This window comes from Carassius auratus, chromosome 27, assembly GCF_003368295.1.
Source record: "Carassius auratus strain Wakin chromosome 27, ASM336829v1, whole genome shotgun sequence".
Classification (NCBI taxonomy): Eukaryota; Metazoa; Chordata; class Actinopteri; order Cypriniformes; family Cyprinidae; genus Carassius; species Carassius auratus.
The window spans coordinates 4541410-4569274 of record NC_039269.1 but is presented as its reverse complement, the minus strand read 5'-3'; the positions used below and the strand labels follow the sequence as shown (position 1 = coordinate 4569274).

General features: G+C 36.6%; 1 long non-coding RNA gene across 1 annotated transcript; it reads right to left on the bottom strand.

Moving 5' to 3' along the window:
* Positions 1-19879: 19879 nt before the first annotated feature.
* Positions 19880-24884, bottom strand: LOC113046349 (uncharacterized). The gene is made up of 4 exons (XR_003276069.1): positions 24801-24884; positions 23724-23880; positions 23481-23550; positions 19880-20178 (listed from the first exon to the last, which is right to left on the bottom strand). It is a non-coding gene; the product is annotated as an uncharacterized LOC113046349 (long non-coding RNA).
* Positions 24885-27865: the final 2981 nt, after the last annotated feature.

Sequence of the window (27865 nt, the reverse complement as noted above, 5' to 3'; positions counted from 1 at the left end):
AAGTATTTTAATAACATTCTAAACATGGACTTGAATACTTCAGTGTAAATAATACAGAGGATGACCGATGTCACGTAATGTCAATGATAACTGAACTCAGCTGCATAAGCGCATAGAAAGATGGTTATCTCGCTGCCAACGTGCGATACGTGTTTCAATAACAGCTTCAACTCAGTCTAATAAACGCTAACTCGTTTCATCAGGCACGACATCATCTCTCAACGGTGTTCATGTGGAGGTCGTTTGAAATAGCGAATGACTGAATTGCTGCAAGAACGTCGCAACTTCTCTCGCAAACCACATCGTACAACTTTGAAATCAAACTGTGTTCGAGACTTATTTTTCCAAACTAAGCTGAGAAGCACGAGTGGACGGTTTCAAGCTCCCCACTGTGTGAATTGATTCTACTATGGGTCTGCCTGAAAGAGGGCTTCCGGAGCCGGGGGGAAATGTAGACATTATTCCTGTTGACGCATTCAGTTGTTCAAATTATATTTAATATATACTTTGATTGATCACTTAATATATTTTTAAAAGTATGTTCAGTCTTACTCACAGAAATTTCAGAACTTTACCTTCTTATTCGTTGCATACGGAACCTTACGCGTCCCTGCCTGAAAAAATGGAACATTCCACAATTTATTCCAGGGAAAGACTGACAGTTTTTTGGGTCATGAAGCAGCTGTTCAAGTCAGCGTCTCATCCTCCCTCCGCAGGAATAAGAAATTAGTACATTTGAAATTAGATAACCAAGATTCAAACTTGCGGAGTGCAAGCAAACACAAATTTCAGAATGCATCATACGTATAAATAATAACAGCAATAACAATAATAATAATAAGGGTTATTTTGCATATGTAAAGCAATGTTTATTTATCTTTTGTAAATGATCAGTATTTCAAGAAATATAATAATAATAAGTAAACTTTAATTAACCTAAATTAACTGTTTGGTCAATATTTTAATTAAAATATTTAATTAAATCTAAAATATTTTTTAAATCATAATTTGTATTTTCTTTGGAAAAGATAGACTTAAAAGGTGTTTTACGTTGCATGGGAAGTTGTTCTGTCATTTATGATGCTCTGATGACCATTGCTGAACGTCTCAGCTGAAAAGACTGTGGGCACATGCCACCTCTTATGCCAATAATTTCTCATCAATTATTCAGATGGGAATGACTTCCGCTTGCAAGATTACAGTTCTTTTGCCTCTGGGATTTGCAGTGAGTACCAGCGACAAGATATTCATATTTCACTCAAGATGATGGCACAATTGTATGCATATTAGCGTATCTGTGCAGTTAGTACTTGGCAGTGAGAACTGTAAGGCACTGTTGCATGCTGATACTGTAGAGTTTGGCATGAGAATGTATAGTGCACGAGAATCGAAAAGGATGAGTGATAAAGATGTGAATTAATGTGAGAAAAACCTTATGTATTAATATGAAAATCCAAGGCATTTATTTAATATTAATACAGCATCATTATAAGTCACAGTGAAACAAATGCTAAATAAATTAGTATTCCTGCCTAATTCTCTCTCTCTCTCTCTCTCTCTCTCTCTCTTCTCTCACTCCCTGCCTCTTTCTCTGCATGAGAACAGCTGCAGATGCCCACTCTGCGTAAGTGGATAAAAACTATAATGCAATCCCTAGAGACATTAGGACATTGGTCAATTGGAGTTAGTTTAGATAAAGATTTAACCTGGATAATCGCTGCTTATAATCACGTCTTTTCTCCTGCACACCTTCTCTTTGCTGTTTACTTAATAAACTGAGTTATATCAGAAAAGAGAAAGCATGTTGGTTTTAAACCACACTGTAAAAAATAATTCAGTGGCTTAGTAAATTTCACAAAAATAAAGAGCTATATTAACTTAATAAAATCTTTTGAAATCATTTAAGTGATATTTTGAGTGGGTCAGATTAAAAATAATAATTAAAAATCCAACAAATAATTTCTCTAAAATTTACATATATTATTTAAGTTTATGTAATGAAAATAAATAAGTATTTAACTAACTAATTATATTTTTAATATACCTTCAATATTTCTGGTGAATTCTAATAGAAATATTTGATAATTATTTACTTGTACTGATCTGTTTTAGAAACTAAAATTATTAAGTATTTCCAACCAATTTTCCTAAATAAAGTTCCAGCTTAATAAATGAAAGTTTAAATAAATTGAGTAAATTTCGCGGCTAAAGTGATCACGTGTGCAGCTCCGCAGGAAAAAAAAAAAATCTGCTTTCCTCAGCAGCGACGTCGACTAGCCATACACCTCACAACTCCTGGTAAGTAACGTTAGTCAGCTAATCCTACTTACGTTTGTAACACTTTATTAAAAAGTTAATAATTATTAAGCATTTCCTAACAATTGTCTTTGTATTTTACGTCATATTCAACAAGTTTCGTAGCTTAATCGAAGTCACCTGAAGGACGGCTTTCCTCAGCAACGGCAAGGCCCGCACTCCTCTCATATTGTGGTACGTTATGTAATTTATCCAGCTAGTTAATACTAATTATGTTTGTAATGTTTAATTCAGAAGTTCATTATTAAGGATTTCCTAATAATTGTGTTTGTATTTTGCGTCATCTTAAGAAGTTTAACAAGTTTCGCGGCTCAAACAAGAGGCACCTGTCACTGAAGGACTGCTTTTCTCAGCTACGACGTGAACAGCATCACTCGAATTTCCTGTAAGTAACGTAGTCATTTTATAACTATGTATATTTGCAATAATGTATTCAAAAGTTGATTAAACATTGACCGTGTGTACGTGTACATAACAGTGTAGTTTTCTAAGTTAGTTAGTGGGGCAGCCATATGTATGTTAGTTTTTTTTTTTTTTTTTTTTGGAGTGGGTTAACGTTCGTACTATTTGGATCACCGTTTATTTCAACCGCCATTTGAAAGTCTAACGATAAGTGTAACCGTGGTCCAGCAACTATACATGCCCAATGGAAAACGATTTTGTACAGGTTCCCCTTTAGGGTCAGTGGCTTGTCAAAAGGGAACACATCATTTATGAACTTTCAAATGACATTCTGTCTTGTAAAAAGCTGTCACGTTTTTGTAAAACATCATAATTACTACATGAACTCAGGTATGAGCTCTTAAATCACCACTACAAATACTCCATGCAAAAGTATTTAAAATGGCGTGGACATAACATAGACTGGTGCGTTTTAATCAGCTCCCACTATATGCTCCGTTGTAAAATCATTCTAGGTCACTGAAACTTATGACATACAATATCGGTCAAAAGTTTGAAAACATTAAGCTTTTTAATGTAACAAATCCAGACCTGGTGGGTATTGAAGGACAGCCGAGGCTGGGTGAGGGGTACGTTGTTTTAATTGAGTGAACTTACTAAATTTCTTAAGAGTGTGTTTAAATATATTCATTTTGATTTGAATTAAGTAATATTTTTGTTCCCTGAAACAGATCAGTTTAATTTTCCATCCTTAAATAGTTTGATAGAAATTTCACAAATATATTATGTGTATTATAAATAAACAATTTGTTAGTCAAATACTAAATTGTTTTAGTGGAAAAAATAAAATATAACTGTACATTTTAGATAAAATAAACTGTTGTATTTTTAGTCAGTTAATATGTTTACATTTATGCATTTGGCAGACGCTTTTTTCCAAAGCAACTTACATTATTTCCTCAATAAAAGCCTATAGCATTGATTTACAGCATAGAAGCTCGCAGTTGGTCTCTTTTCATTTTTCTTTTAGGGTTATTGTTAAAAATAAATGTCCCTATGTAGAAAATTAACCTGTCTTGTTGTTAAGAAGAATGCTGTTAATTTTTGCAACTCCTCCCCCTAGTAAACTTTGTTTGAGATTTTACCTATCATATGGTTCAACAGAATGTTTGCTTCTTCAGGTGCTATTTGTTTTGTGTATTTGTCACTTTCTTGTAACATTCAGGTTTGAGTGTTAGCTCTAACCAGTTATCTTTAAAATTTGCCTGTAGGGTTCAGCTGATCTACCCATCTTCGTACAAGCAGAGTTGGCAGAGGAGGTCATAAAAATCTACATCCTTCGGGACAATGATGGGGCAGTCAGCGATGTAATCTTGGGAATCTCAGCAGAGCCTGCTGCCATCTTTCAGGAGTCACATTGGATTTGAGATATCCCAAGACCCACAAATACAGGTCCTTCTCCAAAAATTAGCATATTGTGATGAAGTTCATTATTTTCCTTAATGTAATGATAAAAATTAAACTTTCATATATTTTAGATTCATTACACACCAACTGAAATATTTCAGGTCTTTTATTGTTTAAATACTGATGCTTTTGGCATACAGCTCATGAAAACCCCAAACTCCTATCTCAAAAAATTAGCTTATTTCATCTGACCAATAAAAGAAAAGTGTTTTTAATACAAAAAAAAGTCAACCTTCAAATAATTATGTTCAGTTATGCACTCAATACTTGGTCGGGAATCCTGCAGAAATGACTGCTTCAGTGTGGCGTGGCATGGAGGCAATCAGCCTGTGGCACTGCTGAGGTGTTATGGAGGCCCAGGATGCTTCGATAGCGGCCTTAAGCTCATCCAGAGTGTTGGATCTTGCGTCTCTCAACTTTCTCTTCACAATATCCCACAGATTCTCTATGGGGTTCAGGTCAGGAGAGTTGGCAGGCCAATTGAGCACAGTAATACCATGGTCAGTAAACCATTTACCAGTGGTTTTGGCACTGTGAGCAGGTGCCAGGTCGTGCTGAAAAACGAAATCTTCATCTCCATAAAGCTTTTCAGCAGATGGAAGCATGAAGTGCTCCACAATCTCCTGATAACTAGCTACATTGACCCTGCCCTTGATAAAACACAGTGGACCAACACCAGCAGCTGACATGGCACCCCAGACCATCACTGACTGTGGGTACTTGACACTGGACTTCAGGTATTTTGGAATTTCCTTCTCCCCAGTCTTCCTCCAGACTCTGACACCTTGATTTCCTAATGACATGCAAAATTGGCTTTCATCCAAAAAAAGTACTTAGGACCACTGAGCAACAGTCCAGTGCTGCTTCTCTGTAGCCCATTTCCTGCACACGCCTGTGCACGGTGGCTCTGGATGTTTCTACTCCAGACTCAGTCCACTGCTTCCGCAGGTCGCCCAAGGTCTGGAATCGGTCCTTCTCCACAATCTTCCTCAGGGTCCGGTCACTTCTTCTCGTTGTGCAGCGTTTTTTGCCACACTTTTTCCTTCCCACAGACTTCCCACTGAGGTGCCTTGATACAGCACTCTGGGAACAGCCTATTCGTTCAGAAATTTCTTTCTGTGTCTTACCCTCTCGCTTGAGGGTGTCAATGATGGCCTTCTGGACAGCAGTCAGGTCGGCAGTCTTACCCATGATTGCCGTTTTGAGTAATGAACCAGGCTGGGAGGTTTTAAAAGCCTCAGGAATCTTTTGCAAGTGTTTAGAGTTAATTAGCTGATTCAGATGATTAGGTTAATAGCTTGTTTAGAGAACCTTTTCATGATATGCTAATTTTTTGAGATAGGAATTTTGGGTTTTCATGAGCTGTATGCCAAAATCATCAGTTTTCAAACAATAATAGACCTGAAATATTTCAGTTGGTGTGCAATGAATCTAAAATATATGAAAGTTTAATTTTTATCTTTACATTACGGAAAATAATGAACTTCATCACAATATGATAATTTTTTGAGAAGGACCTGTACTCACTTAAGTTGTTCCAAAAACTGTTTCTTGAGCTGGATCCTCCAAAACTCTGTTAATGTTCAGAGGTTAAAAAATTATCTTCTTGCATAGTAGTGGTTCATGGTCATCCCACAGAATGGGTATTCCTGATGGAAGTGTTTCTGTTATCGGATTAATTCTGTTGAAGGGATAGTTCACCCAAAAAGATGATTTTGTCATAATTTACTCTCCCTCAATTTGTCCCAAACCTGTACGAGTTTCTTTCTTCTGTTGAACACAAAAGATATTTTAAGTGAAGTGACGTGACATTCAGCCAAGTATTAAAGAGTGTTGGTTAACGCAGTTAAAGGTTGCCATTGACTTTGCATAGTATACTTTTTTTTTTTTCCTACCATGGAAGTCAACATCCTTCGGGACAATGATGGGGCAGTCAGCGATGTAATCTTGGGAATCTCAGCAGAGCCTGCTGCCATCTTTCAGGAGTCACATTGGATTTGAGATATCCCAAGACCCACAAATACAGGTCCTTCTCCAAAAATTAGCATATTGTGATGAAGTTCATTATTTTCCTTAATGTAATGATAAAAATTAAACTTTCATATATTTTAGATTCATTACACACCAACTGAAATATTTCAGGTCTTTTATTGTTTAAATACTGATGCTTTTGGCATACAGCTCATGAAAACCCCAAACTCCTATCTCAAAAAATTAGCTTATTTCATCTGACCAATAAAAGAAAAGTGTTTTTAATACAAAAAAAAGTCAACCTTCAAATAATTATGTTCAGTTATGCACTCAATACTTGGTCGGGAATCCTGCAGAAATGACTGCTTCAGTGTGGCGTGGCATGGAGGCAATCAGCCTGTGGCACTGCTGAGGTGTTATGGAGGCCCAGGATGCTTCGATAGCGGCCTTAAGCTCATCCAGAGTGTTGGATCTTGCGTCTCTCAACTTTCTCTTCACAATATCCCACAGATTCTCTATGGGGTTCAGGTCAGGAGAGTTGGCAGGCCAATTGAGCACAGTAATACCATGGTCAGTAAACCATTTACCAGTGGTTTTGGCACTGTGAGCAGGTGCCAGGTCGTGCTGAAAAACGAAATCTTCATCTCCATAAAGCTTTTCAGCAGATGGAAGCATGAAGTGCTCCACAATCTCCTGATAACTAGCTACATTGACCCTGCCCTTGATAAAACACAGTGGACCAACACCAGCAGCTGACATGGCACCCCAGACCATCACTGACTGTGGGTACTTGACACTGGACTTCAGGTATTTTGGAATTTCCTTCTCCCCAGTCTTCCTCCAGACTCTGACACCTTGATTTCCTAATGACATGCAAAATTGGCTTTCATCCAAAAAAAGTACTTAGGACCACTGAGCAACAGTCCAGTGCTGCTTCTCTGTAGCCCATTTCCTGCACACGCCTGTGCACGGTGGCTCTGGATGTTTCTACTCCAGACTCAGTCCACTGCTTCCGCAGGTCGCCCAAGGTCTGGAATCGGTCCTTCTCCACAATCTTCCTCAGGGTCCGGTCACTTCTTCTCGTTGTGCAGCGTTTTTTGCCACACTTTTTCCTTCCCACAGACTTCCCACTGAGGTGCCTTGATACAGCACTCTGGGAACAGCCTATTCGTTCAGAAATTTCTTTCTGTGTCTTACCCTCTCGCTTGAGGGTGTCAATGATGGCCTTCTGGACAGCAGTCAGGTCGGCAGTCTTACCCATGATTGCCGTTTTGAGTAATGAACCAGGCTGGGAGGTTTTAAAAGCCTCAGGAATCTTTTGCAAGTGTTTAGAGTTAATTAGCTGATTCAGATGATTAGGTTAATAGCTTGTTTAGAGAACCTTTTCATGATATGCTAATTTTTTGAGATAGGAATTTTGGGTTTTCATGAGCTGTATGCCAAAATCATCAGTTTTCAAACAATAATAGACCTGAAATATTTCAGTTGGTGTGCAATGAATCTAAAATATATGAAAGTTTAATTTTTATCTTTACATTACGGAAAATAATGAACTTCATCACAATATGATAATTTTTTTGAGAAGGACCTGTACTCACTTAAGTTGTTCCAAAAACTGTTTCTTGAGCTGGATCCTCCAAAACTCTGTTAATGTTCAGAGGTTAAAAAATTATCTTCTTGCATAGTAGTGGTTCATGGTCATCCCACAGAATGGGTATTCCTGATGGAAGTGTTTCTGTTATCGGATTAATTCTGTTGAAGGGATAGTTCACCCAAAAAGATGATTTTGTCATAATTTACTCTCCCTCAATTTGTCCCAAACCTGTACGAGTTTCTTTCTTCTGTTGAACACAAAAGATATTTTAAGTGAAGTGACGTGACATTCAGCCAAGTATTAAAGAGTGTTGGTTAACGCAGTTAAAGGTTGCCATTGACTTTGCATAGTATACTTTTTTTTTTTTCCTACCATGGAAGTCAACATCCTTCGGGACAATGATGGGGCAGTCAGCGATGTAATCTTGGGAATCTCAGCAGAGCCTGCTGCCATCTTTCAGGAGTCACATTGGATTTGAGATATCCCAAGACCCACAAATACAGGTCCTTCTCCAAAAATTAGCATATTGTGATGAAGTTCATTATTTTCCTTAATGTAATGATAAAAATTAAACTTTCATATATTTTAGATTCATTACACACCAACTGAAATATTTCAGGTCTTTTATTGTTTAAATACTGATGCTTTTGGCATACAGCTCATGAAAACCCCAAACTCCTATCTCAAAAAATTAGCTTATTTCATCTGACCAATAAAAGAAAAGTGTTTTTAATACAAAAAAAGTCAACCTTCAAATAATTATGTTCAGTTATGCACTCAATACTTGGTCGGGAATCCTGCAGAAATGACTGCTTCAGTGTGGCGTGGCATGGAGGCAATCAGCCTGTGGCACTGCTGAGGTGTTATGGAGGCCCAGGATGCTTCGATAGCGGCCTTAAGCTCATCCAGAGTGTTGGATCTTGCGTCTCTCAACTTTCTCTTCACAATATCCCACAGATTCTCTATGGGGTTCAGGTCAGGAGAGTTGGCAGGCCAATTGAGCACAGTAATACCATGGTCAGTAAACCATTTACCAGTGGTTTTGGCACTGTGAGCAGGTGCCAGGTCGTGCTGAAAAACGAAATCTTCATCTCCATAAAGCTTTTCAGCAGATGGAAGCATGAAGTGCTCCACAATCTCCTGATAACTAGCTACATTGACCCTGCCCTTGATAAAACACAGTGGACCAACACCAGCAGCTGACATGGCACCCCAGACCATCACTGACTGTGGGTACTTGACACTGGACTTCAGGTATTTTGGAATTTCCTTCTCCCCAGTCTTCCTCCAGACTCTGACACCTTGATTTCCTAATGACATGCAAAATTGGCTTTCATCCAAAAAAAGTACTTAGGACCACTGAGCAACAGTCCAGTGCTGCTTCTCTGTAGCCCATTTCCTGCACACGCCTGTGCACGGTGGCTCTGGATGTTTCTACTCCAGACTCAGTCCACTGCTTCCGCAGGTCGCCCAAGGTCTGGAATCGGTCCTTCTCCACAATCTTCCTCAGGGTCCGGTCACTTCTTCTCGTTGTGCAGCGTTTTTTGCCACACTTTTTCCTTCCCACAGACTTCCCACTGAGGTGCCTTGATACAGCACTCTGGGAACAGCCTATTCGTTCAGAAATTTCTTTCTGTGTCTTACCCTCTCGCTTGAGGGTGTCAATGATGGCCTTCTGGACAGCAGTCAGGTCGGCAGTCTTACCCATGATTGCCGTTTTGAGTAATGAACCAGGCTGGGAGGTTTTAAAAGCCTCAGGAATCTTTTGCAAGTGTTTAGAGTTAATTAGCTGATTCAGATGATTAGGTTAATAGCTTGTTTAGAGAACCTTTTCATGATATGCTAATTTTTTGAGATAGGAATTTTGGGTTTTCATGAGCTGTATGCCAAAATCATCAGTTTTCAAACAATAATAGACCTGAAATATTTCAGTTGGTGTGCAATGAATCTAAAATATATGAAAGTTTAATTTTTATCTTTACATTACGGAAAATAATGAACTTCATCACAATATGATAATTTTTTGAGAAGGACCTGTACTCACTTAAGTTGTTCCAAAAACTGTTTCTTGAGCTGGATCCTCCAAAACTCTGTTAATGTTCAGAGGTTAAAAAATTATCTTCTTGCATAGTAGTGGTTCATGGTCATCCCACAGAATGGGTATTCCTGATGGAAGTGTTTCTGTTATCGGATTAATTCTGTTGAAGGGATAGTTCACCCAAAAAGATGATTTTGTCATAATTTACTCTCCCTCAATTTGTCCCAAACCTGTACGAGTTTCTTTCTTCTGTTGAACACAAAAGATATTTTAAGTGAAGTGACGTGACATTCAGCCAAGTATTAAAGAGTGTTGGTTAACGCAGTTAAAGGTTGCCATTGACTTTGCATAGTATACTTTTTTTTTTTTCCTACCATGGAAGTCAATGGCAACTTTCAACTATCTGTTAACCAACATTCATTAAAATATATTTTGTGTTTAACACAAGAAAGAAATTCGTACAGATTTGGGACAACCCGGGGGGGGGAGGTGGGGGGGGCAGTACATTATGACAACATCATCTTTTTGGGTGAACTATCCCTTTAATATTGATGTAAGTGTTGCTTTTATTTTTTTTATGGTTTAATGCTGAGTGTGACTGCAAATGGCTGGTATGCACCAGGAACAAAGTAAGATGTCATTTCTCTTACGGCTATCGTATTTTACATGTAATCTACTTGAATACTAAGATGGATGAAATGTTTCATAAGGTTTAATCATTTCCCTTATGGCTACTTTACAGTTTTAATTTTTGCAATTTACTGGAATATTAAAATGGATAAGATGTTTCAAAGGTTGATTTTAGACTTTGTCTTATGTTTAATTGACAAATAAATTTTCAATAAAAAAATGTGTTTCTTTATTTGGTTTTATTATATTAATTATAAAGGGTAAATAGTGTAAAAAAAAAAAAGTGAATGCAACATTTTGATAATTTATAGTCCAATATTAAGTTAAATTCACTTTTACATGTAGTAAACGTAGCACATTTTTTTGGTTAAATTTCATCCAATATTTCAATTATATCTACTCAATATTTTTTGTTTATTTTACATAGAATTACAGTTGTGGTGTTTTATAATTTTGATTATATCTAATTAATTTTATTTCTCATATAAAGTAATTCAGTTATTCAGATTTACTTAATTTTTTTACTGACAATTACTCAATTTAAACAGTATATTTCATTGATTTCACAGCTTTAAAATTTACTCAATTTTTTTGAGTGTAAAAATGTTTCACCAAAAAAATTGAGTAAATAATAGTTAAACTTTTTACAGTGCAGGTTGTGGTGTGACATCATCTAACATATATAACATGTTTCCAACATGTAGAAAAACTGCTAAAGATAAATTGTTTTTAATAGATCTTAACCTCATCTTCTTTAATCTTTCATTCTTAAAAAAATGTAAAAATATAGTAGAGTCAATTATAACAATAATGTCACAGAGCAATGTTATCGTTGAAATAAACCCGTGTTGAGCGTATTTCAGTGCACAAGTCAGAAAACCAAGATGGATGCATCAATTGTTAGCAATGTCAGTCGATACAAACAGCAAATACTGCCAAAATAATAATGCTGAAGTATCCCTGAAGTAGATAGAAGTTGGATACTGCACTGCAGAGTTTATGCTAATAAACAATATATTTCTACTTTTTCCCTACTATTTATATGGTGAGCTGCCATTTTGGATTCTAAAGTCAGGGTTGTTGTGGGTTTTACTTGAGGTGTCATTCCCGTTAAAAGCTCCTACTGGGAACTCAAAATTTGAATTGAATGCATATGGAATGGTTCACAAAACCCTCTGCAAAACACACTTAATTCTTCAGATGCTGGTCATCAACAATACTGATTGAATTTGACATATAAATCAAAGCACATTAGAGATGACCTTGACTAATTTATACCCACCTTGGTCATTTCCAAGATAGATATGTGTGCGTCTAAACACTGCCGCCAGAGCGGTACCTGTTAACACTTACATTGCCTTCAGTCTGTGCAAACCTGCTCTGTTAGACAGTGAGGGGCGCGGGGTCCCGCAAGGCCCTAATAGGGATCATATGTAGTCAGCATGTAGACAGAATCCAAGACCTCTGGCTGTGCAGAAAAACCCTGTCAGCAGCGGATCCTGGCCAGCCGAATGGCTAAAAGGCTGAGATTTGATTTGATGACTTTGCACCTCTACCTCCTCTTTGCACTTAATCTTTTTTTCTCCTCTGTTGTCTAACCTGTGGTGCCGAGGTGGTCGAAGATGAGCTGTCTGCTGCAGGGTCCTAATCTAATATAATTATGGCTTCTCACCAAATCATCCCAGTGGAATCATCCACAGTCTTTGGTTTCTCTGTGTAACGGCCAGTGAGGTACGGTAATGGTGAGTGCTCGGACGAGTAGGCTACTAAGAAGAGACAGAAATGGTTTTGAATGTCCACATTAAGTATCCAAGCTCTTTGCAGTAGAGACAACACACTAAAGGTGTGTGTGACAAAAAGTCCGGCCTCAGATATTGTTTTAAACCTGCTTTACTAACTTGATACCTTTCCTGCTTTTGATTGGCTGCTCTTTTCTAAAGTATCATGACAGCATTATGTGTTGTTATCTAGTAGACGTTTCAAAGGCTATTTTTGAGATTCATAATACATAAATCAATACATACAGACATGCTGTGTTCACGTACAGCATCGTTGTTGTGTTTTGCTCTGCACAGCCTGTTTCTCACATATGTGACCCTGGACAACAAAACCAGTCATAATGGTCAATTTTTTCGAAATTTAGATTTCTACATCATCTGAAAGCTGAATAAATACGCAAAATGTTGAGAATATCACCTTTAAATGTGTCCAAATGTAGCACATAGCAATGCATATTACAAATAAAAAAATAAGTGTTAAAATGTTTACAGTAGGAAATATACAAAATATCTGTAATATGTTCCATGCTACAAACTCCTTTTTTTGAGAAACTCGCCGCTTGAATCCAAAATGTTGTTTATGTGATTCAATGAGGCGTAGCTGGACTCTAAAACATTAGATGTTTAGAAAACTTCAGTTGTAAACAAGTAGAGATTAGGTATTTATTGCAAATGTTAATGTAGGCTATATATAAAAATATATTTTATGCATACATGCATGCATTTATATATATGTGTGTTTGTGTGCACCTCTGACTGAGTACACCTTTAATTAGACCTGTTGTTCATCAAATCTTCTCAAACGCATGCCATTGAGATGATGGGTGCCTCTACCAGGGTAGAACGTTTACAGAAAGGATAAACAGTTGCTGAGGCTATAATCTAGTGTCGAAAGAGTAGGACATGTGTGGATTACTGTCTCTCTATCCCTCTCTGTATCTCTCCTCTGCTCTCTCGGCACCTCATGACATTTCTAATTGAGTTAAATCTCATTATTCACGGCAGGCTTTGGGTCTGACACCGCATGCATCCATATGTCTCAAAACAGATCACCCTTACTTGCCACTGTGGTTAGCGCTCTGCTTGTCGGCTGAAAGAAGAGAGGGATTGGTTACTCCGCTGAGAGTGCTTCCTTTACTTTTCCCAGACTTCTCTCCCCTCAGCATTCCATTGAGAATATGTCCTCAAGTGAGTTTTAAGACACACTAGAAACACTGTGAATATGTGAATTTCTTCCAGAGAAATCTATGAATGAAATGCACCCCCCCACCCACCCAATTCAGATTCAAAATTCCATAATGAAAAAAAAAAAAGTTTACTACAGAGGGTGCTTTGTAAAAATTATCTTTTAAATATAATTTAAATGAACCCTTAGAAGAAGAAAACAGATGAGAATGACATCTGGTACAAATAAAATTATTGTGCATCTTGAACAAATAAATTCAGAGAATTGTTTCATCAAAAGTTCATATTAAAATCTGGTACTTTTTTGATTCTTGACTTTACGTCTTGTAATTGTCTCAAGTTTGTGACTTTTTATTCCTCATAATTAGGATCTTATATTTTGTAATTGCGACTTTATATCAAATAAAAAAAATAATACAGCTTTTTATCTTACAATGATGAGAAAACAATTAAAATGGCGAGATATTAATCTGTTTTCTGAGTTTACATCTTGTTTTTTTGTTTCTGCCATAGAATAAAAAATAAAAAGGGCAATTGCAACTTTTTCTCACAATAGATTTGCAAGTTTATTTTATTTTATTTTTAAGTCAATTAAAAGACAGAATTGTGAGAAAAAAGATAGAATTAATTAATAAATCTTGTGTTGGAGATGGGCTTGCATAACATTTGCATCTTTGTATCGCACAAGTGGAACTTTCTTTTTCGTAATTGGACTCACACTAACTTTCTCCCAACTGCAATGTCATTTCTCATAACTTCGACTAAATATCCAATAATGACTTTTTTCTAATTTAATGTTCATACAAATTCTTTCTTTATTATTTACTCTGAGGCTGAAACAGGCTTCCGTAGAGATTTCTTATTCTGAGATTTGAGAAGGGAGAGATTTATGCAGACTCCTTTTAATCTCATTGCTGTTTTAGGGAAGCAATTGAGAAATTAAAGAGATCTCCTTTGTATTCTTCATTCCTATGAGATTCTTGTGTGTTTGTGAGTTTAAACCACTCAGGCAAACAGACACTATTTCTCTCATTAGGGTTATGAGGCTGTTTGTTTTAAAATACGTCTTTATTTGTGAACGATGAAGACTCCTGTTTGTGAGGAAAGAGTGTATTGTAGGGTTTTTGTGAAGTGCTGTCAGGAGTACTCCAGTGTTAACGGCTGAAGAGACGAGACCTGGCCCTTTGTACCTCTCGCTGTCTGTAGTTTGTACACATGCTGTGTGTGTAAGGGAATGGGGGCGGGGGACCACGGAGGCCCTGAAAAGGGTGGATAAGAAACTCTACAGCACTGGCTCAGGGCAAGACTGTCAACAATGTGTATTTCACCCCATTGAGACAAAACAGACAGGCCTACTGCAGGGAACTTCATTCAAATCACTTCAGAGACATCTGCTTGTAATGTTTGTCAGTGTGTGAACATGTCACACCAAGAACTGGTGGAAAATAGTTTAATGTTTCCTTAACCGCTAGAACGTCAAAAGTTCCCTAGCGCAGCTTTAAGATAGCATGAAAGTTCGTTTGAATTTATTTTACTATTGTGTTTCTGACAATAAGGTATTTTGTTTTGCAGTTAATATTTTATGTTCATGTAAAAGGTATTCAACTGAAAATAATGAGTGATTTAAATGTACGGTATATATTTGGTTTTAAATGTAAGTCATCACTTTTTCATGCAGGAAAAAAATATGATAATATCACAATATAGTACAGTAAAATGTCTTGATTTATTCAACCCAGGGTTGTTATTGTTAACTAAAACTAAAACCATAAAGACACTTTTTATGCAATAAACTGTAAAAGCCACGACAACATTTCTCATTATCATTTAGTTTAAGCTGATGTACTGAAATAATTAAAATGGAAATAAAATTAAAAGAAACAACATATATTAGACAAGAATGGTGGCAAAAACACAACAAAATAACTAATATTAATAACTAATATTAAAATAAAAATAGAAAATAAAACATAATTAAAAAAAGAAAACGTCCTGCAGAGTTTTGCTCCAACCTTGATAAAAACTCACCTTCCTCTAGCTTTCTAAGCCTTAGACCTTGATTAGATAGTTCAAGTGTTTGATTAGAGCTGGAGCTGAACCCTGCAGGACAGTGGCTCTCCTGGACCACCATTGGCTGCCCCTGGTGTAGGCAGCATCCAGCACATTGCACCACAGCATCATGGGCCACTTCCATATTTTAGGGTCAAGATCCATATCCATACTTCAAACGTAATAAACACTTACATATTCACGCAACACTGACATACTACGACATTCCGTGTGTGACCGATAACAGAAGTGAGAAAAAAAGTATTTATTACAATTGAAATAGGGATATTTTTCTTACAAAAACGCATGCATTCAATGCAGAAGGCCATAATTTACCCCCTGGAGACGTGTGAGACATGTTTTATTATGAATTATGCATGCGCTTTATTTGACGACTTTTAGACTGCAACACCCACTGACCGCAATGATAGAGCTTGGAATAGCCAGGACAATTTTTAATGTAACTCCGACTGGATTCGTCTGAAAGAAGAAAGTCATATACACATAGGATGACCCGAGAGTGAGTAAAACACACAATCTGATTTTCATTTTTGGGTGAACTAACCTTTTAATTGAGGAATACCAGGAATTCTGAATGATGAAATTAATTTCTCACATATTTGTGCATTTTGCAGAGCTGAAATGTAGGTGAATAAAATGACTGTCATCTCCTTTGAAAAGCAGTGACTCTCTTAAATCTGTCATTTCTAGGTCTGTGTGGAGAGAAGGCTGTAGTCAGAAATAGGCCAGGTTAGGTCAGGCTTTGTTTTATAATCTCAAACTGACCTCTTTACTCTGTACTCTCTCTCTCTCTCTCTCTCTCTCTCTCTCTCTCTCTCTCTCTCTCTCAATCTTTCCTTCCAAGCCCCAACTCTCTCTTTCCCTCTAATTCTCTTTTCCTCTTCCATCTCCCCTCTCTGTTCACTCCACCACTTCTAAAGGCTGTTTGTTTCAATCATAGTTTGCATTAAACTGTTTTTATCTCAGCCACCTCATGTCCCTCCACCGACGACTCCTGGTACTGATAGCTAAAGATGCAAGGCATTTTCTGGCCAGCTAGTCGCCATACAAATTCACTGGTATCATGGAGAGGTAGTGTAGTAAATGCATGAAATTGTGAGTTGGATTGTCCATTGTTACACAGCCCATAACCTCTGAGAAAAAAAGTTATATTTGCTTTTTTATTGGTCTAGTCCGACAAGGGCCATTTTATTGATGTCAGCATCCAAATTTTGTCTGTTGCAGGCTTACAGTTTTTATGAGGTCCTCAGAATTGGCAAGCTTGGAGGACAAGACGAGCCAACAGGAAAGACCGGCAGTGCAAACATATTCATGTGGTATAAAGGAAAGGAGAAAAATATCTGTAAACATAAAACAACACACACTCACGCACTAGTTTGTTTTTTTATTTTTGTAGGGACTTTCCATTTACTGTTTTATTCTGCTGAGCTAAGTTTGAGCATTAAATAGACAAATAAATAAATCTTTTAAGTATCTATAATCATAGCTAAAATATAAGAAATTATTTTTCTTTTTAATATATGCATATTATTATAAAGGATTGTGTAAGTTCTTTCACTAGCCCTGCTCTGAAGGTCAGCAGCAATGCAATGATTCTCTGTGTAACTGTGATAGCATCCTCTGGAAATTCATTCATGCCAATACACAGAACTCACAAATAAACTGATTGACATGCAAATAAGTCTATTCAATTAGCATTAAATCTGAATAAAAGCACTTTGAAAGTGCAGTATTGGGGCTGTAATTGAGCATGACCTATGAGGAAGTGCTGAAGAGGGTCTTGCCCTAATGCTGCTGGATGGCTTATTTCTTTTTTTCTCTCTCACTCTCCTTGTATCTGGGCAGGAGCAATTACAGCTTTTCCATTTAAATAAATCAGTATAAAGATAGCAACAGATCAACCTCCATTTAATGCCTAATTACCTAAGCTCCTCCTCCAAAATACAGGCACCAGTAAACTATGCAAATGAACCGGCTAAAAATGGCAACCTAAAAATGGTAACATCAAAACCTCAAAACTGGTTCTATCCAAGTCAAAAATAATGATTTTATATATATATCACTGAACTAAGCTATTTGCATTATATTATATTAACAAAACAAACTGTTACTGGTTAAATCTGGTAGAAATAGCTCTTTAAGTAGCATGATATATCATAAGAAATGACATTTCTTATCATTCAAAGTTATGTAGACCATGCAATTTATATTTATTATATTTTTGGACTCATATTTTTTTATTAAAACTTCAATGTGTATACTATAGTTAACTGTGTATATATATATATGTATATACAGGGTGTATTTTATTATTATTTTTTTATATATATAAAAATGACATTTAAAAATCATGTCCAATTTAATATATATATATATATATATATATATATATATATATATACACTCAAAAAAAAAAGTTGTTGAATGAACTTAAAAAAATTTGAGTAAACTTTTCCACGAAATTTAATTACATTTTCCAAACAATATCGAATTAGTTTGAAATGATTTGTTGTAATCTTGTTGTGTAAACTTAAATTATTTTAGTCAAGACAACAAGAAGAAAATTGGTCCATTCAACTAGATAAAGTTTAGCCATGCCTAATAGAGAAAGTTGTGTCAGGTTAACTACTCTGAATTTTGTCATGCCTACTATATAAAATAATGCCATGTTAACTACATTCAATTTGGTCATGTCTACTATATCTAACAATGCAATGTCAACTACAAACATTTTTGTACTGCATACTAGAAACAATTTAAATCATTACACTTATCTAACTTGACTCTACAGTTACTTCCAAATGAAAGTGAAATAATTGTGTTCTATTACATTAAAACCTTTTTACTGTATACCTATAGTCTACTGTGAAGAAAGTCAATGTTAAGTCAATCCATTTAGTAAAAATCTGTATTTAAAACATGAGCACATTTAACCTTGAGAGTCTTCTTGCTTAAAACTGCAAATATGGCAATTAAACATGCTCATTAAGTTAAAAAATGACAATGCAAATAAAACATGAGCATATAAGAATATAACAAAATGTTATTTTATTTTGTTTTCTTAAACATGATATTAAATGTGATTGAGAGACGTAATCACCTCTGCTCATCGTTCAAAAATTCATATACAACAAAATCACATGAGCATACAAGGAAATAAAACACAGCATTCACAAAGGGATCCTCAAACACAGCACACCTAAGTGAAGAGTTTTGTTTTCTGCGCCTGTGCTTTGGCGGACAATTTACACAAGTTCAGCTCGAGAATCATTTTTTGGAGCACCTTAAAAGCAGTGTTGTGGGTAGAGTACTCTAATTACTTTTTTCCTGAAATGTGTAACTTAACGCGTTAGTTTCGTGCGTAAGTAATCAGTAACTTCATTATTTTTTAAAAAAAGTAATCCGTTATTTTAAGGAAAGGAAAATCCAGACTGCAGCCTGCTTTTTGTCAGACAGTTTGCCTAGGTCTACTGTGCCACCTGCGGATGTATCAGTGGAGCCGACGCTCTGTGATCGTAAAGTCAATGGCTGTGATGCGTCTGTGCCCTGCGCCTGACCCTGTGTGTGTGTGGTTTTTTTTTTTTCGAACTCCCGGGAAGATGACAGAGAGGACAGCGTTTGGTTTATGGAAGTACGCACATTATTTTCTATTTGCCAACGAAAAAGAAAAGAACATAACGGTAAAATGCACACTCTGCGTTGGTTGAAAAGCTTCTGTCGACCGCCAAAAATTCTACCTCAAATTTAACGCTACGTTTTAATCACTACTTTGAAGAGTAAATGTAAGAGGACTGTGTTCAAGCGAATTTAGGCTTGTGACTGTGAGTGACACTTTAATAATAATTAGTTCGGCTATTAAGCGATTTGTCATTTGCCTGTGTGGCGGTAAAGGATTTAATTCGGTTTGTTATCATTTTTGTTTGAAAGGCAGCTGTTAATTTCTGTTAGATCATTGGCTGGCTTGTTGTTCATCATTTTTAAATGGATTTAAATCTGCACGCCTGTTTAAGGTTGTGTTTACAAGTAAGCATACTTGTACTTTGATAACTGCATTATTTAAAGTTAAAGAAAAATCAGGAGTTATCTTGTGGTGCTCATAATATACAGTAGCCTAGGCTACCCGGGCTGGGTAACGTTAGGTGCGAATTTTGATTAATAATATGTTCTGTGATAAATAAATAAAACGCCATGTGGAATAGCCGATTGCTGACTGTGTTTCCTGTTATTGTTATCCTGCAGTGTTAATTTAGTCGGATGACTGACGTTATTCATTGTCGTGAGTCACGACTTCTATGTGCATTTAAAGGGGCCGGGGGCTGTGTCTGTCATGTGTGAGCCGCTGCAAACGGCTTTTAATTTTTGGTAACGCATGAGTACTCTAACGCGTTACTTTTATGAATAGGTAACGCTGTATCATAACTGATTACTTTTAATTGATGGTAACGTTGTAACCTAACTAACTACTTTCCAAAGTAACTATACCCAACACTGCTTAAAAGTGTAATGGATCTCCTGTGGATGAGTAAGATTTAAAGAGTATATTAGTCCAAGTAGCATGGCTGTAGCCAATGCTACATTACCTAAACACCAGAGAGCACCTCCACATCTTACAGCACAATGCAGATATCTTCAGGGTCTTCTGTTGCATCAGCAAATTCATGCTTTACATCACAGAATCCCTAAAAGGTCTTCTTTATGTCCGCTTCGGTTCTTGCAGGGTCATCATCCTTTGAAAAAAAAAAAAAAAACAGTTATTTTTATTTTAGTGAACAACTCTACTTCCACAGCACATTCAAACAGCCACGAGCCATCTTAAAACAATGCTATGGCGTTCGGTCACCAGATCACAACCCAACTCAACACCTTTGGCAGACTGTGTTCCACTTTATAATGGAAAATAATACAGTGCCTTTGTCAATATCACAACAATGAATAACTATGCTTCCTTAAAATCTCTAACTAAGACTCAGTGACTGTTCGAAATTTTTAATTAATTTAGATGACATTAACAAATTACATTTATAAAATACCAGATATTCTCAAGAGCCACTGATACTTCGGTAACACTTTAGAATGATGTCCATTAGTTAATGTTAGTTAATTCATTAAGTAACATGAACAAACAATGAACAATACATTACTGTATGTATTCATCTTTGTTAATCTTAATGAAAATACAGTTATTCATTGTTAGTTCATGCTAATTCACAGTGCATTAACTAATGTTAACAAGCACAACTTTTGATTTGAATAATGCATTAGTAAATGTTGAAATTAACATCAACTAAGATTCATAAATGCTGTAGAAGGATTGTTCTTGTTTAGATCATGTTAACTAATGCAGTTAACTAATGGACCAATATTATAAAATGCTACCGTTACTTATTTCAAATCAATATTACTTATCTTTAACCAAAACTGGGCACAATTAAAACAACTGCTGACAGCACACCCCTCCCCCATTCTCTGAAAACGGTTGATACTGAGTACAAGAGTACACACACACACATATATATATATTTTTTTTTTGTGTGACGTGACATACGGCCAAGTATACTCAGAATTCGTGCTCTGCTTTTAACCCATCCAAAGTGAACACAGACAGCAGTGAACACACAGACACTGTGAACACACACCCGGAGCAGTGGGCATCATTTATGCTGTGGCGCCCGGGGAGCAGTTGGGGGTTCAGAGCCTTGCTCAAGGGCACCTAAGTCGTGGTATTGAAGGTGGAGAGAGAACTGTACATGCACTACCCCCACCCACAATTCCTCCAGGCCCGAGACTCGAACTCACAATGCTTAGATTGCAAGTACGACTCTCTAATCATTAGGCCACGACTTCCCCGTGAAGCCTGGAATTAAACTGCTGTTTTCATCAGGCCAGAGGAGAACTGGCACCCAGATCAAGTAAAGTTTCACCCAAAGTTTATTTTCCATTTCTGTCACTAATTAAAGGGATAGTTCACTTTCAAATTAAATTTAGGTATGTTTTAGCTTACCTCAAGGGCATCCAAGATGTAGGTGTTTTTTGTTTCCATAGTTTACATTTTTATGTCAAACTGTTCTTTTCTGTGACAAATATAATGGAGGTCTATGGTCACCACCTCAAAGAGCATGCACAGAGAAGTCCAAATTAAACAATTCCCCACTGTAAGTACACATTGATGACCGAAGACACAAAACAAACGGTTTGTGTAAGAAAATGAACTGTTTATTTTGGTTTTATCTCCTGTACACAACCACATCCAACTGATCTGAGTGCACGAGTGCTTCCTGACGTGACGTGCGCACGCGCTCTGGCTTAGTCTGCGCAAGCGCGGAAAGCGCCGGAAGCGATCTCTCGCGCGTGTACATCACTCATTGTTTACTGTTTATCACACAATACACCACCAATCTGCATTGTCTGAAATATAATGCAGTAACTGTAATTATTAATTTGTTTATAACGCACCCTATAAACATTACAATTATAATAAACAACACATTACTCACTCTATTGACAGTGTGCCATTTGGTCCCTCTGGCATTGGATGTCGCCTCCAGTTTATACGTGGCATACTAAACACAATGTGCAAAACGCTGCGACTCAACAGTGGAGAAAACTCAGGATCTTCAGTCAGGCAGGTGTGTGATGCGATACAGTCAATGTCCTCGTCGTCTTGTAGTTGTTCCATTCGTGACAACATATGCTCTCCACTTGTGTTGGCATCTCACAACACTTGCTACTAAAACACGACCAATTTTTAATATATCTCTGAGTCTTGAAGACGTGCTGCCGTAGCGGATGCTTCCATGATCGCTCCTGAGTACTTTATCTGTGTATTCTGGTTCAAATATGGCTGTGACAAATTCAACGTTGTCTGTTGATGTATTGAAATCATCTTCCATTGCAATTTCCTGTACGTATAAATATGTTTAAATCTTCACAGTGTAAGGTAACACTTCAGAAATCTCTGTGTAAACCATAGACAGTAAGTGTAAACAATGAGTGTGCTTTCCGCGCTTGCGCAGACTAAGCCAGATCGCGCACACGTCACACAACAGGAAGTAGCCTACTCGCGCCCTCACATCAGTTGGACGTGGTTGTGTACAGAAGGTAAAAACGATATAAATACTGTTTGTTTTCTTACACAAACCGCTCGTTTCGTGTCTTCGGTCATCAATGTGTACTTACGGTGGGGAATTGTTTAATTTGGACTTCTCTGTGCATGCTCTTTGAGGTGGTGACCATAGACCTCCATTATATTAGTCACAGACAAGAACAGTTTGACCTAAAAATATCAAAATTGGAAATACTGCGGAAACAAAGACACCTACATCTTGGAAGTCCTTGAGGTAAGCTAAAACATACCAAAATTTAATTTGAAAGTGAACCATCCCTTTAAGTTTTGGTTCCTTGCCACTGCCACCTTTGGCGAATGGGGATGCTTGACTGATTGCATAGACACTATTGGAAGAGAGCTGAACTGGATGATGACATCACTGAATAATCAATGAACTGACTTTTTCTTAAAAAACAAAACAAAAACTGTCTGTTTGTTATTGTCCTCTTGCATTACCGACAAACTATTTCCTGTTTAATTATGCTGCTTTGACAATGTGTATTGTGTAAAGTGCTATATAAATAAAGGTGAATCGAATTGACTATTAAGAACTGTGCTTATCAAACAGGATGATATCACGTAAACCTAAACCAGTAGCTGTGTGGAGTACAAAGGTTTAAAGAGAAGTTAACATCAGTCATTTAATTCATATCTGAGCTTTACAATTTACTCAATATTTTAAAATTTAAAAATGTACATTAACTCTTTACCCATCAGCAGTTTTGATGGGGAATGTCTTTTGATTTTTAAACATACAAACGTGTGTGTATATATATATATATATATATATATATATATATATATATATATATATATATATATAAGAAAGTGTCTCTGCTTTTAAATTGAAAAACATGTCACGTCTTTTGCAAGGTCAAGTTTGTTATTACTTGTGATAACTGTTTGTAACGAAAAAGAACTCACCAAATACTCCATCATATTCATCTTCATTCAGGTAGATGCATAGCCCCTTGAGAATGCACTCTTGCTTGGTCTCCATGGTGGCATTATAAGAAAACAGACAAAACATTTTTTCAAGTTTCTGATATTCATACATGACACCCTCCAATACACATCTCTGAGCCATTATGCATTACAGAGCACTATATCAATAGCTTGTATTAAAAAGCAATTTATAAAAAAACTGAAAAAAAATAAAAATACTACCTGAGACATTGGCAGCATCACATCTTGAATCTTTTTCTAAACACTCCACCCTTTTTTGGTAAACACTTTTAGCAGATCATCACAGAACATATCCAGTTTGGACATGAATTTTGGAGTGTAAAGGAAGGGTTGTGATCCGATGAAATTCATCATTTATCTGAAGACATAAGTTACAGAGGTCTTGTTTATGGGCAATTCAGCAAAGACAAAAAAGGTTAAAATGCTACAAAGAAAACAAAATATTTAGTACACGGTCAGAGTGACAACTTATTTATGACAGAAATCATTTTCGATTATTCCTCTTGATATATTAATCGCAAGTAACAGAATAACATTAACTTACACAAGCAAGCGCTTGGGGAAACAAAACGTTATTAGCTGACTACACAGACATAATGTCGGTCCATGACCATAATCTAGCTAGCAGAAGAAATGCAAAAACTCCACTTACAATTACTGAAGCAGCGAAATGTAATACTTACGTCGCTAAAACACTATTTGTTGTTTAAGACGAGACTCCGTGAACGCGGTGAATTCAGTCACGAGCACGTGAACTTAACAAGCGTGACTAATCTAAAGCCTTGGATTGGCTGCTGTGCGCTTTGATTGGCATCTCAATCGTTTTAACAATGACAAGCAATAAATTAAATATAGATGAGGAAGTCCTAAAATATACATTTGTAACTTTGTCACCCTAACAACAGCTGAATGCAGAGTAAGAATTTAAAATCCTAGGGGACAATTTGGCAATTTCTAATTAATCGGGCGTGTCTTATGGCCCTGGTTTTATACATTAATTCATGGTACTGAAGGGTTTTCTGTTCTCTCTTGTTCCGCGATTCTTCATTTTAACGTTATTTGATACTTTTAGGGGAAAAAAGAAAGTCTGCACCACGTGCTGAATCCAGAAACTTAACATCAGCTACAAACGACACACTTAAGAGCTATTTTCATACAGTGCTTATAAAAAATAACTTTCTGGTATGCAACAAGATATTAAGAAAGCATATGTTTATTAGTTTGTTAATTAAATAAAAATAGATGGACGGTGATAGATAAGAAAAAAAGGCCACTTACCCAACTCACATGTTCGCTGCTGAGCAATCCATCTGCATCCGTTTCCGTTGATGACGTGCATCCGGTTAAGACGAACAAAAAATATTCTTGTTGACTCAATTAAAAAAAATGTTGTAAACCTAATTTTTGAAAATTACATTGTTTCTGTTAAATATAATTAAGTTGACACCATTTTTACAAAGAGTTATGTTGTATGTGCTCATGTTAATTAATTAAATTGAACAAAGAGCAAAAATCATTTTTTTGAGTGTATATATATATATATATATATATATATATACATTTTTTTTTATTAATTATAAATATTTTTTCTTTTTGTACATAAAATATTATCTGTGTTATATTTAAAATGTATAGCTACATACAAAAAACTACATTACGAATATATTTGAATTATATATTTTTTATTATAGTTTCCATTTCTTTATAATGGTCATCTGTATTGCATACTCTGATAAAAACTCAGTCCATCCTCATTACTGTTGCATCTCTGTCACAAGAATGTTGCTTTTTCTATTGCTTTTCCTTTTTCTCCCCATTTTTGAGCGTTGATTTCAATATTTCCATGGCTGATGATACATGGCCAGTATGATTGTCTGTTTATCTCACAGGCCATAAGTAGAAACTGCTGGATGTGTAAGGGTCATAAACTCTCCCTGATCTCTGTCATTGCTGCTGTTACACCCAGCCTCCACCAGCCCCTGCCCCCACCGGTAATTGGATGCAAACAGTGCTTTCACTCGGAAAGGGTGTTATTATTCTACTAGGTGCCTGGGACCACATTCAATTAAAATGAGCCTGAGAGATGGGGGTGATTGCAGCGTCTGTCTGCTGTGTTGAGTTCAACCTAACAGAAGTTTCAGAGTGTTTTATATATATATGCATATATGAGTGCACTGGTGATGGTGTGTGTGTGTTGCATGAAGGTCTGAATATTTGAAGTTAAAAGTCATAGACTCCTTGATAAATAGATCCGTCCCTTGAAATGAAAAAAATAAATAAATCAAACATAGCTGATTGTGTAGCAATCGATTCCATCAAGTTACACATCCTCATAAAGCATCAGCGTGTATTCGCATGTCATCATGACTGGATGACGTTCTGATTACAGAGCTCTGAATTTCACATATATTTAGGAATATACTACTGATTTTCAAGGGCAGTTCACGTACATAGTAAAGTACATGACTTTACTTAGTTTCTAAATATACAGCATATTATGGTCTCATAAAATCCATTAAAATTGGTTTATTGTTTGTTTTACCTTTTTAATGTCCGTGCCATTAATTATTATTCCGGTTATTTTTTCAGTGTCTTTCAGTGGTAATGGATACAGAACTTGATCAGTTGTCATATAGGCCTATACAGAAGTGTGTATCAATTTACATAAATTTGCAGAATGATTCTCCTGCAAATAATTTGTTTAATGTAATTATATCAAATATAGCTGCATCAGGGAAGTACTAAATGAAAAATGCCTTTTTAAAATTCAGCACCACACTGATGCAACTACTGGCCATATTTACATATATTTTAAACAAATGATTTTTTAATGAATCGTTCTTTTCAATGAATTGGTTGATCAGTTCATAAAAACAGTTTCAATGATTCATTCACAAAATGAACCAATCAATTTCTCAAACTCGCCGAATCAGAGTTTCAACCGCTATATTAATTTGTTTTGTGGGATGTATTTAAATATCTGTTTTGACAGGACAGTTCTTAGACAGAAACACAATTTTATCTTTTCTCTTTCTTTTCTTTTCTTTTTTTTTTTTTTTTTAAGAAAGCTAAATACGTAGACTCTGCAGAGTGGGTTATGAGAATGTGTTGGTTGTCTGTGTGCTTTAGATGTTTCCTGCAAAGCAGTGTATTATTGTGGCATGTATGTGTGTGCACAGGTAAAAACGGGAGAGAGATAAAATGTTTGTGTGTCCTCCTTGAGCCAGCACAGCAGGTTATTTCTGCATGCACGGTGCATCCACTTATTCTATGAAGAACATCTATCATTTTATCCTGTGATTAATGGCTGTCCTGAGCCCGGCTGCTACTAACGCAAATGCACTGAGAGGGAAATGACGGAGAGAAATACCACCAGCTGCATAACACACACACACACACACACACACACATTCACTCACACCGTTCTCTTTGAGACCACATTCTGGGAACTCACTTTTCTGTAGACTTCAGTACAGTAATAATTCATCAGAACCATGAAATTCTGCATATTTTAATCAGGTTTTCCAGACAGCGAAAACTCTGCCATGGAATAAAAAGCAGAGAGATGTAGTTAAGGCATCATTATATATCCTTCGAGATGCTTAACAATTGGCTTCTGTAACGTTAAGCTAGTTTCCCGGGTTCTGTTACCTGCTCATAGCACCATCAGTGAGAAAAACCACACGAGCGGCCCCTCTGCTCTTGGCCCCTGAGAGCGGCACAAGAGGCCCACCCATCTCAGTTTAATTAAATATTTCCCTCCCGAGTCGGCGAGGTGATGCCGTGAGCATTATAAATCAAGAAAAGGGCATCTGCTGATAGGCAAATGAAAACAGACTCGCTGAATAGGCAGCAAGGGATGAGTGCAGCAGATTAAAATAAACAAAGAGGGTGACGTAAATAGCTCTCCATCCTCTCCCCGTCTCAAGTCACTGCCGCTTATTTGTCGTATACACATATGTGTGAGTTATGTTAATGAGATACTGGGAGTGTGTGTCTGTGTGGTTGTGTAAGGGGTATGTAGGTCACGTTTCCCTGTTATACCCCCCACCTCTCCTCAACCTCAGCTGGTGTTGTTGTGATCTGGATTGCCCTCACCAGACATACACGAACGATACTTATTGGACCGCTAGTACACTCGTTAAAATGCAGAAGTATGTACACATGCAAATAAGCACACATTTGCATGCATACATGCACACACGTAAACTATCTGGTGTCATTTATCAAAATCTTTATATAGCACATATATACACACATGCTGCAATATGGTATTCCCAGATCACAATATGTAAGCGTCCTTGTGTAGTTCTTTTCAGGTTTATTATAGTTAACTAAACTAA